The 12,443-nt window shown below is 39.2% G+C and overlaps 1 long non-coding RNA gene across 2 annotated transcripts; it reads left to right on the forward strand.

Annotated features, from left to right (window-relative positions):
- The first annotated feature begins 221 nt into the window (after positions 1 to 221).
- On the forward strand, positions 222 to 11,802 carry LOC137204976 (uncharacterized). 2 transcript variants are annotated; one of them, XR_010933935.1, is made up of 4 exons: positions 222 to 241; positions 5,926 to 5,973; positions 8,072 to 8,207; positions 9,121 to 11,802. It is a non-coding gene; the product is annotated as an uncharacterized lncRNA (long non-coding RNA). The 2 variants fall into 2 exon arrangements; XR_010933934.1 differs by lacking the exon at positions 222 to 241 and having other exon boundaries at positions 5,676 to 5,973.
- Positions 11,803 to 12,443: the final 641 nt, after the last annotated feature.

The raw sequence follows: 12,443 nt of genomic DNA on the forward strand, positions 1-12,443 counted from the left end.
CAGATGGGGTTACTTTCACACCCTCTCTAAAATGTCTGTTTTTTAAGGAAAATCTCCATCTACATCAGAGGCCAGCAAAACTTGAACACATGTCCTAGAAGACACATTTTGGTAAAGACAATTTTACATTTCCGGAATGTTTTAATCATTGCTTCTTCCCTCCTCATGCCCTTTACTTTCTTCCTTTTATTCTGAATAGGAAGCTGTTGAGTTTCTCCTTGAGGACAACACGGCACAAATGGTTAGCATCATTTTTCTCTTTTCCTCTGCTTTTACCCTGTTTCTGTAGTAACCTACTCTTAAATATGTCACTGATGGTTAATATTTAAAGGCTTATCAAATTTCAGAATTCTACATGTTGGTTCACAAAGATCAATTCAAATACTTAACAGTACATAGGGCTCAGAGAGAAGCTTGGTATCATCTATTCTCAGCATCAAAGAGGGCATGTCCATCCTATTCTCTATTCTAAGTTTTCATCTTCGTTGTTATGGAGTTGGTTCTGGTCCCTGTCCAGCAAGGACTGATGAGAAAAGTCTCTTCTTAGTATCAAAATCTGCCTTGCCACTTCCCATCCTTAATAAGCTGTGAGTACATAATTAATAAATGGGATGGGCTACTGGGGATGGGTGGATGAGTCACCACTTTCCCACCCAAAGGAAGGAGCGGGCTTAAGTAGCAGTTGATACTCCTTGAACTGCCTTCTGTTTGTGTAGTTTTTGCTTGTTCAGTGGAATATTCAATCCGAGGTGATTCCCTTCCATAGGGGATAAAGGGAGGAAAGAGAAGGGAGATGAAATGCCTGGTTCTGGGGGAAGTGATTTTAGAGAAAGAAGAGCCTGAAGAGGATTTTATGCAATTTTTCAAGGTAAATATTCTTCTGTAACATGAATTCTTCAATAAAAACTCTCTTTGTGCTAATTCATTATGAGTGAGGTGTGTTTCTGGGGTGAGCAGGGTTGAAGGGAGGGCAGAGGCTGCACCATAGGAGGCCACCAAATTTGAGCAAAGGGCTACAGCCCACTTCTCTCTTAGTCTCCTCACTAAGACTCCCATCCTTGCTGAAAATTTGTTGCTTTTAAAATCTTAGCAAATTTGGGGGAAGAATCATTTTGAAAACCTAACCTCTGTAGGCCTTATTTTTCTCATCTGTGAATGGGGGTAGTAAAAATACCTGTCTCATAAGATCATTGGGTATATTAATGCAAGTAACCTCTTTAGCACAGTACCTTACATGGGGCACTCAGTGTCTGTTAGATATTTTTCTAATATCAACAATTTGTTAAAGACAGCAGTTGCTTCAATAGAAAAGTGGAGTCAGCAGATCTGGATGACTTCCTTGCAGTTTAATAAAACAACTGGCTCAAATCAGCCCAGGCACACCAGTTATTATGAGATCACATAAAAGACCAGAATGTTCCTGAAAAGGGAGAAAACTTAGGCTAAAGTGTCATATATATTCATATATATATGAATGATATTGAAAATTACAGGGAATAAAAGAGAAAGATTAATACTAAAGTCAATTTGAAGGCCCCTTGAAAAGAAAATGGTTTTATATTTGTAAAGAATAAATCCTTTCATATTACTCTCATCCAAGTTACTGAAACACTGAAGACTGATAGATCTGCAGTTGAATTTAAAAAAGAGATCTACATCATGATTCCAGAAAAATCTTAAAAAATTTTCCAGAATAATAGATTCCAGATTCTTTATGCTCTTATTCTAGGCCAGGTATATCTAACACCTTTAACATTTTTATTTCATTTAATAGTCACAATCTCTCCATGTTAGTAGATATTATTAGCTCCACTCTGCAGATTAGAAAACTATCCAAGTGAAAAATAAATATCATTTTGTTAATGTATATTTTAAATCTTTTCTTCTCTAATAAGTCCATTTTGAACCTATATACTAACCTTTCTCACTTTCCATCAAAACAAAATAAAATTTAAAAGTACTACTTAAATTCTATGGCTCTCTTTAGCTATATCTTACTTCTCACCCTTTTCATTATAAAGACATAAGGTTGGATTTTGCCTAGACAAAACAATTAGAGAAGATGCTAGATTTTGTGTGAAATACATAACCAAAGTTGCACTACTTGATTTTTGAACCCCTCACATATTAAGAATATAAAATTAATCCAGGGTTAGAAATAAAGGAGAATATATTTTTTGAGACAGATATTTGAGGAGAACTTCTGGAGTGCTGTGAGTCTATCTCCCCCTTTCCTTCTGCCCACAGGAACGAGGGGTACAACTTCTTAACTCTACATCTTTTAAGAGGGACTTCAAGGGGACCACTTAAGGAATCTGATATATATGTAGCTAGATATGTATATATATGTGTGTGTGTGTGCATATGTATGTATATTATGTATATGATAACACACATATATGAATGATTCCTAATATGCATGCATATATAATATAAATGTGTATTTGTGTGTATATATTTGTGTATTCTCTGCAGTTGGAGGAAATTGTAAGCTTGTGCTTGATTTACACCTGAGAAAGTGTGACCTGCTTGTGGTGGTGTCCAGCAGTAAGAGGCTGTGAGTTGTGTTATTGGAGACCGTAGTGGGAAATTTGCAATAAGCAGCCGAAAAAGAGGCACTGCCTAGGTCAAGGGAGTTGTTTTCAGAGGGTCCACCCAAGCGTCTCTACAAGATGCCCAGGGAAAGAAAGAATCAGTGTTAACAGAGTATAGAGCCATATAGAGTGTAACAGTACCAGTCAAGACCTGTTCTCAAGGCATTAGGAAAAAAAAACTGCTGTCAAGTGGAAAGGAGAGAAGGCAACCACCTCTGTCTTGGCCTGGGCTCCTTAAAAATGAAAGTCCTATTGAAAGCTTATATGTCAAGACTGTATTGGAAGGTGCAATCTCAATATGGCAAGATCAAGGGAAAAGGGAAGTAAGGCAGGCAGGGAAAGAGGAAGTTCCTATACCAGGTGGCACATCACTGAGCATGCTATAGCTTCACCAGGACACAGAGCTGGTTGCTTGTTCCTAGGGCACCTCTTCCAGACAGGCATTGTCAAGCCACTGTTCCTTAGAATATTCCCTCAATAGAAGTAATAGAGAGGCATTCACCTGCTGGTTTTTACCCATATGTGGTCACTCTTTGGTTCAAGTTCAACTCCTGAGGCATTAACTTCCCTACTTTTGACCCTTGACCCAGGTTGTGTTTTCAGGCCCTCTGGACAGCCACTAGGAAAGCCAGACCTTGTGCCTTGCAGTGCATGGCTTCCTCATGAATGTGAAAGTGGGCAGAGAGTCAGAGTCTCCACAGGTCCAGTTAGGTGGGATTAAGTGCAGAACCAGTGTGAGTACATCATGGCCAACATGAAGAAGCTGAAAAACCTAACACGGTGTCAGTATACGAGGCAACAATGAAGGTTGCTGAGGCTGCCCTTGAAAGTGGCTGAGGTTTAGAAGGCAGGTGGGGCAAGATGAGGTGCCTCTCTGAAATCCCCCTCTTCATGGAGGGAGGAGGAGCAAATATTTATCTTTGAACAAACCTTGAAAGTTTGTTTATTATGTTGTCGGGACAATTTTACATATTGAACTGAAGCTGAAATAAGAGAATTTATTATGAGAATCTACCTATGAGAATAGATATCTATGAGAATCTATGAGAATTTTTACTAACTGAAAGAAGAGTCATAGAATCTGCCTAGTTTTTATCCAGGGGCATGAAAGGATTATCCACACTGAAGACATTTAAAGAGATAATAAAATTAACTTCACAAATGTATCTTAAGATTTCTGCACTTTCAAGTCATTGATTCTGCTCCAAGCTCTTAAAATGAACTTTATTCCACTATCTCTGCTTCTTCACTTCCCATAGCTTCCTCATGCACCACCATTATTCTTTAGCTCAAATCACTTCACTCGAGCTACTCAGACGAGTATTACCACTAATGTTATAATTGCGCAAACTGATAGCTCTTTTAAGTCCCAATATCACTTGATTTCTCTGCAGCTTTTGTCTGTGCTCACCACTATTTATTTTTTTAATATTCTCCTGTGTCAGATTCTAAGATACAAAGCTTCCTGGTTCACTTTCCACCTCCTGGATCAGTCCTTTGAATCTCCTTCTTCTTCTTTTATACCCACTCCCTCTTCTATACCCAACTTAAAAAAAAAATTAATGACCTTTGGGGTTTACTCCTCAGCTCGTGCTTTCTTGACTCTGTGTCTTTCCCCAGGATGAGTTTTCTTTTCTCTGCCAACCCCCAGCAATTATGAACTCAAATCCCAGAGAGCTCCTTATCTATAGGACATCTCTCTCTTTCAAATTCAACATGTCCCAAAACTGAACTCTTCATCTTTTACTTCCAAACTGGCTACTTCTTCTGGAATTTACTATCTTGATTTATTGTGCCATTAATCACACCACCACCACCACCACCACCACCCCGCTGAAGTCAGTAACCTGGGAATGATCTCAGACTTCTCATGGACCTTCATTTCCACATCAAAGCAATCACCGAGCCCTGGAGATAAAACCTCATGAATCTATCTGTTCCATGTCATCCTCACTGCTACTACCTTAGATTAGGCCTTCAGTGGGTCTGACCTGGATGTTACCTTAGCCTCCGACAGCATATTCCTGAAACCATTTCTATCATTTTAAATTTTGGATCTATGCTATCACAAGAGATGTCTTTATAACTTTTTTCTAAAAATAAAATTATAAAAACTCTTCCAACTCTCTTTGGTCTATAAAAGAAATGACAAATTTCATAGCAGCGCAGTCAAAGCCCCTATGATCTGAGCACTGTTGATCTACTAGCTTTAGAATAAGAGAGTAATATGACAAACATAGAGCATGTACTTTACCATCATCCAGTCCTGGGTTCTCATCCTGGCTCTGCTACTCACTGTCTGTCTGACCATGAGCAAAGTAATAACCCCTCTGAACTTTAGGTTTTTCATGGGCAAAATATGGGTCAGTGTATATAACCATGGTGAAAATTAAATGGAACAATGTATGTGATGCATCCAGCACATAGACAATGATCAATACATTTTCCTTTCCTCCTTCCCTCATTTTATTCCCTTTACCTTATGTGTCAGCATGCTGGTAGGCATGAGATACCTTGAATCTATTTTTTGGTTCCATCCATTTATGTCATATAATATTCTCTGTAAGAGTAACTCCCTCTTTCCTGCTGGAAAGTTACTTCTCATTCTAGAAGACAAGGCTGCAGGGTCACTTCTGCAAAGCACCCCCTAACACCCAAGACAAAGGTAAACACTCCATTCTCTTTTTAAAACCTCTTTCCATATCTTGTCCAGTTGCCAAGTCAGCTCTTATGTCACTGTTTCGTAATAATGAGGCACTTGGGCGTGGAGGGTACATAGCCAGTCATGTAATGCTATTCTTAAAAGCTGCCATGATACCAATATAAATTTAAAAAATGCATAAAAGCACCTCTGAAATGATCTTCTCATTATTGTGAAATCATGCATTGGCCAACTGTTTGCATGGTGGTCTTTACCATTAAAAATGAGTGCGGGAAATTTGTATGGGATTGACTGAAAATTATTATGTTTTATAAAACAAAACTTAGGAGAAAAGGCTGATTGTACTGATATTACTCGGTCCAAAGAAGAGGTAGAAATCGTTGAATAACAACTCTCAATCATGTTGTATTTTAACGTAGAGGAGACAACTGGGCATTTTCTGGCATCAGTGAGTACCAGATGATTGTGAATAGCGTAAATTGCCACAGGAAATGTAGATACAGTAACAGAAAAATTTCTTGAGGGTGAAGGATACTAAATAATGAAGTATTTCTTCCAAGTGGCTGTGACAATTCCTCAATACCATCTTTCCAAGTTTGTTTAACAGTGATTCCTCTTGAATGCTGGAGAATGGACCAGTTTGCTCATCAAGGTCTTCTCCACCCACAGGATCCCATGAATGCCATCAAATAAAGAAGACTTCACTCTTGTGCAAATGTAAGCATAATAAGTTTTTCTTAAAGCGATTAAACCCTTTGTATTGTAAGCAGTACTTGCACCAGGGGAGACTAAGGTTCACAGATGGATAGCATAAACCCATATAATTATACTACATATCTGCAAATAATTAATTTGGCTTTGTGCATGTAATTTGTGTGTCATTGCCCAAACATTCCCTTACAACAATACAACTCAAAATGTGCTGAACGGGGTGACAAGCTCTTTAGTCGTCATAGTGACATATTTCCAGAATAAGTGACACCAGACCTAAAAGTAGACAGTTGGTCTGTCTTCCATGAGGCCTAAGAGTAGTTAATAGGTGATTGAGGAGTGATTGTAAAGGCGAAGGGGTTCCAGACAGAGAACTGTCACGTCATGAGCCAACAGTGTGTGGGAAGTTGGCAGCCAGTCAGATGGAGACTAAACTGGGCTTTACTACTGCTCTTTACTTCCAGTGAACTGGAGACACGCATCTCCTAATGTGTTTTCTCTTTCCTTTCCTTCCTACTGATGATTATGACTCAGTATGGCGACTGACCAACTTTTCACTTCCACACATTCTGATCTGACTTCCAACCCCCCTCCCTTGCTCTAATACAGTTTTGCCCCAGAGCAGTGGCTGAGTCTAAATCTGCCAATGGCAGCATGTTATCTGCTCCTAACATTCTTGGACTAGGATCAAAATGACGTAACCCTTCAGGGAAAGTTCAGGACTGCTTTTTGCAGCTATATAGCAGCTGCCTGCTGACTATAGAACGTTGTAAGAATGGGCTCAGTGGTTCTTAACTAGGGGCAGTATCACCCCTGATGGGGTTTGTATTTGTATGGGGGCCTTTCGGCACCATTGATATTTGATAGCCAGAGATGCAAATGTCTTGTAACATTTGGGACAATTCAGCAACACAAAGATTTGTTTCACGCCAAAAGCCAATAGTGACTCTGCTGAGAAGCAGGTTAGATTTAGAACTGCCCCAATGTTGGCCTGAATAGCCAGGAAGCAACCTAAAGGCACCTTGCTTCTCTGCCCAAGGAGATTCTGTGTGAAAGAAAATATGGTTCTATTTTATTTGCCTGAGAACCAGACTCTTATTATAAAAGGGGACAATTAATTTCATCTAAGAACTTGAGATCATAATAGGAGATCTAGACCCAGAGTCTGTTGAGGGCTTTGAGCATTTCTACTATTCCAGTCCAATAGGAAAAAAAAAAGTGCATTTGAAAGGTAAGTGTCATTTAGTGAAAATCTCCTGTCTCATAAAAGCTTTAGAAAACTCTATCTTTGAATACCACTTCAGCACTTATTAGCTGTGTAACCTTAGCCTATGTGCTTACTCCTGAACCTCTATTTTCCTATCCGTAGAAGTGTTATTGTACCACATGGGTTGTTGAGAAAATTAGTTTAATGCTTAAGTCCCAGCACAGTATCTTGGTGCTTGAAAAATGGTAGCTAGCTAATAATAATAAATAATTACTAATATTAGTAATAGTGTAATTATTCAGAGTAAGAAAAAATGAACCCTGTTATCTGAGTCCAACTGATATTCCATTCAATGTCTTCTGTAAAACAAATGTAATACTTAAGCCTTGATGAGATAGTAAACAAGTAACACTCTTTGGTAATAAATGTACAAAATATGTGTGGGGGAGGAAATGTGGTAAAGAGGAAATTACTTTGGTTTCTGGTACTATTTTTTCTTTATATTAATTGTATGGCTCCTTCCCATCCCAGGTCTGGTTGCCTTTAACTTTAGAAGCTGAGAACCTCTTCGGGGGCTAAAGATTCAATTATTCACTGTTGTAATACTATCCATTAAAACCCTCTACTGTGAGTTCTGTTGCTGTGAGCTTTCATTTAGAAGAACTATTGTGTAATTAGCAGCATCTTGGTATAATTCAGTTTTGGAGGGTGAGAACATTGAAACCATGGGCCCTTGCTCTATTCATCCATCATGTCCGTCTGTGTACAAGAGAGAGCTATACTACGTTGAAGTACAGATCTTCTTAGGGAAAAAAAATACAGTGCTCAACAAGATGACTTTTTGAATTCATATAAGACAAATAATTGTCCTGTGTCATTTCTTCCTATCAATTCCAGATGCATGCAAAGATTTACCAGACTTTTCAGTAGTTGCTTTGCTGCTCTTGTCTCCAGTGAATCTATAAGAAGATTTATTTTTCTCCTGAAACATTACTCTGTTGCCCATTCTCCCCTACATGGCCGAAATGTTCAGGTACAGTGGTTGTTGATGTGGTGCAAGGGCGCTGTCCTAGCTGCATAAATGGTAATACAATTTTAAGTTCTCTAACAGAGACTTAGCAGATGCCAATCTAGTTTTCAGTTGTACCTAAAGGGATTTGCTAGAAACTGCTTTAAATAAAATAGGACAATGCTTAAGAAAAGGCAGCTTTCAAGTTACATGCATGTCCCAGAGCCTTTTCTTACAGGGGCCTTAGACTTAAGAGTTTGGCCCCTTCCACGGCTGCCTCATTCATAGCCTGTGTTCTTGATTCATAAGAATAGAATATATGTTCTTTCTCCATAAGTGTCAAGTGCAGGATCCCAGTTGGTTTAATAAGCCATTTATAAAGCATTGAAAAGCTGAAAAATTGGAAAAATATCTTTAGGGAAATATTGGTTGATTAAGTCAATTATCCAAAAAGAATAGCATAGAAAAATATACAGTTCAATTATATGTAACATAAATTGTTAGTGTTTTATAGTTATTATGCATAACATTCAACTTTATTATTATATCACTATAATAATGTTATATTACAATTTCATATTTAGATTTAATGAATAACTAATTGACCGTGGTTAATCATTTTAATCATTTTAAATAAAGGGAAAGAGTTATCGGTCAATGAATTAAGGTGATCAGAATATAAAACTTTATTGTCTACCTGAACATGATTCCTGTGGAGGTAGAGAAAATATTCTCAGTACACTGACTGCACTTCTGTCCCCAGAGTTGTATTTGCATTCTAAAACATTGGAGCAGGTGGAGCTAAGGCATTGGGAGGGAGGGGTCAGCAATCTGGTCCTTACTGTTGTCTGTCTATTTATGCAACCCTGAACCAACTGTCCCATCTGGTCCTTAGAGCTTGCAGACATCTCTGAACTATCTTCATTTCTGTCTGCAGGGTCCCTTCAGATTCTGGCACAACTGAGGTTTGAACAGGACTGGTTAAAGTGCTGGAACTCTTAACCAATTCATTTTAAGTGACTTTGTGATCATCATGGTGTAGCTGCCACTTTTGACATTAAAGGTGACTAAAGAAATTGTGACTGTGAGCAAGAATGAAAGGGCCTGATTGTATCAGGTGCCAAAGCATAAGATACCACCTAAGAAAACTCAGAACCGTTTGGGAAGAATTTTTTGAAGGCTAGATCAGGCAGAAATAGAACGAGATCATATTGATGATTATTGTTGTTATTACCTTATCTTACTCAGAGGTTAGTATAGTCCGTGAAATATGAGTTTAACTCATCTTTCTAAAAATTCATAAGATAAAAATGATACATATACAATGGATAAGAGGGAATTTTCATCAAACTTCCAGATCTCAACTCAATTCCTTTAAAAAAAATTGTCGTGTAATTCCAAGATCCTTATGTTTTCAATCCCCATGGACAGCTCTTCAGAAATTCATAAAGATGTAAAATGCTTCGAAAGAGATGGAGAATGTTCAGAACAAGAGCAGGGAAATTATCACTTGATAGGTGATGAGCATTGTGAGAAACAAGTTTGCCTTTTTTCATTCCTTTCCTGGTTATTTTTCCCATCACATAAGGAAGAAATGAAACACCAGAAAGAATCAGGTTATCATCATCTACACTGGTTCCTGTCATTGGTTAAGTATTAATTTAATAGCGCATCCTTCATAGAAGAAGCTGCTTCCTGACCCACCGTTCCTGGTGCGTACGTTTTGAGCTGTTTCCCAGGCATGCCACAAAGCAGGAGGAGTTTCTTGGTCACTGTGGGGCCTGCTCCTCTAAAGCAGGAGTTTTCAATCTTCATTGTTCTGGTTGCAGAACCCTTTGTTTAAAAGCCCAAGATGTAAACCAGATGAACACAGAGCTGCTCTGTTTGAAGCAGGCACTTGAGGGGGCTCATTGTTTTGCTCTTTCACTTCTCCGAGGGCTCTGAAGACCCTTGCTCTATAGCAATTCTAACTTCCTTATTAAAATCAAATTCAGGAACACCATGGGCTTTCCCTGGAAGGAGAATGTCCACATGGAGAAGCACAGCTTACTGAGTGTCTCTCTCTGCTTCCTTTAGTTTTACATTTGATTTAGTCCCATTCCCACCTTTGTGATGTGATCCTATTAAGCCGTTGGCCCTGGGCTTTTCTTCACAGACATGATAAGGAAGTGATTTTCTACTCCTGAGAACCAAGGAGCCACACTCTTAAACTGTAAGCCCAAGAAGGATAGAGACTGTGTCTGTTTTGTTGAGCGTTGCATTGCTGAGGCATAATGCTGCGCCTGGCACATATTGGGCATTCAGTCAATATTTGTGGACTGACTAAATGAGGGGGTAAAGGAATAACCAGTGGGGGAAAAGCACAGAGAGTTCAGGAGATAAAAAAAGTGCAATCAACGAAGTATGTATTTTTCTAGAGCTGTTATAGCAGCCTTGACACTAGGCTTGTGAACTTGTCTCATCTCATTCTCCATTTTGAGTCAGATGGCCCCAAGGGGCCCTCACAGCTTTACTCGGGCTGTTATGACTCATTGCTTAGCCAGTTTCACTTAGTACCATCTTAAAACTACCCTACGGGGATGGTTTATATACTCTTCTCTATGGCGTACCTTAGTACACCCACGATTGAGACAAACAGAGTCTGATGCTTTCCCTCAGTTAGTGGAAGGCACTGCTTTACTTTATGGGGTTTTTTTCTTTTTGCTTGTTTGTTTTGTCTACGAAGTACTAGAAATTACCTCATCTATCAGATTAGCCCATTCCCCATACATAGTAGATGAGCTTGGCTCTTGCAGTCCTGAATATATAACTGTATTTAAATACAATTCATTATAATAAGAATGGTATTTATAGATTAATAGTAGCAAATATTAATAGCAGCAAAATGATCCCCTGATATCTACAGAAAGCACTCAGAATAGGGGAAGGGTCATTGGAGGGTGGAGTAAGCTGAATAATGCTCCCCCAAAGGTATCAGTTTCTAATCTCTGAAACTTGTAAATGTTACCTTATAAGGGGGGAAAAAGAAGGCCTATGTAGATGTGATTAAGTTGAGAATTTTGAGATAGGGAGATTATCCTGGACAATCAGGGTGGACCTTAAATGTAATGTCTTATAAAAGAGAGGCAGAGGGAGGTTTGATACAGACAATAGAGAAGAAGATACACATGCAGAAGAGAAGGTGATGTGAAGACAGAGGCAGAGACTGGAATGATGAGGCCACAAGCCAAGGAATGCTGGCAGCCACCAGAAACCGGAAGAAGCAAAGAATCGATTCTCCCCTAGAGCCTTCAGAGGGAGTGCATACCTAGTCAGTCTTTGATCTTGGCCCAATGACACTGATGTTGGAGTTCTGGTTCCCACAGTGGTGACAGAATAAATTTTTATTGTTTGGAGCCACCAAGTTTGTCATAATTTGTTTCAGTAGCCACAGGAAACAAAAAGAGAAATGTACCCTTTTAAGATTTGCTATTACATGCTCTTAAATCTGCTCATTGCCAAGTGTTTCTGGGTTTAGGAACATATGAATGTATATACACTATTGGGATTACCAGCTATTTCTTGTGGTTAAAATATGCAGGGGGTTTCCAAACCTTAAAAGATGAGAGAAACTTTTGAAAGGCCAGTCACCATAAAGAACAATTCTCGTCTGTAAAAGTTGAGAGAAGAAAGGATGAGACTCAATTTGAGGAGAGCATTCTGAGAGCAAACAATGGGATTGATGGCAAATAGCTACTGGGGTGATGGGGAAGTGGACTAGGGGACTTACCTGTTAAATGAAATATGATATTTATAAATTAATGCTAGGGTTGGGGGACTTCCCTGGTGGCACAGTGGTTAAGAATCTGCCTGCCAATGCAGGGGACATGGGTTCGAACCCTGGTCTGGGAAGATCCAACATGCCACAGAGCAACTAAGCGCATGGGCCACAACTACTGAGCCTGTGTGCCACAACTACTGAAGCCTGCGTGTCTAGAGCCTGTGCTGTCCATAAGAGAAGCCACTGCAATGAGAAGCCTGCACACTACAACGAAGACCCAAATGCAGCCCAAAATAAATAATTAATTAAAAAAAAATTTTTAATGCTAGGGTTGGTGTTACCTTGATATGCAAGCCCTCTAGTCTTTGCATGCAATGAGCCCTGCTTCTCCTCCCATAGGTAAATAACTGGTGAATACCTGTGAGAGCCAACACTCAGTGCAGGAGGCACTTGTTAACAGCAAAAGGCACCAAACATTGACACCCCTGGTTGGATAGCCC

Source organism: Pseudorca crassidens, chromosome 13 (assembly GCF_039906515.1).
Source record: "Pseudorca crassidens isolate mPseCra1 chromosome 13, mPseCra1.hap1, whole genome shotgun sequence".
Lineage (NCBI taxonomy): Eukaryota > Metazoa > Chordata > Mammalia > Artiodactyla > Delphinidae > Pseudorca > Pseudorca crassidens.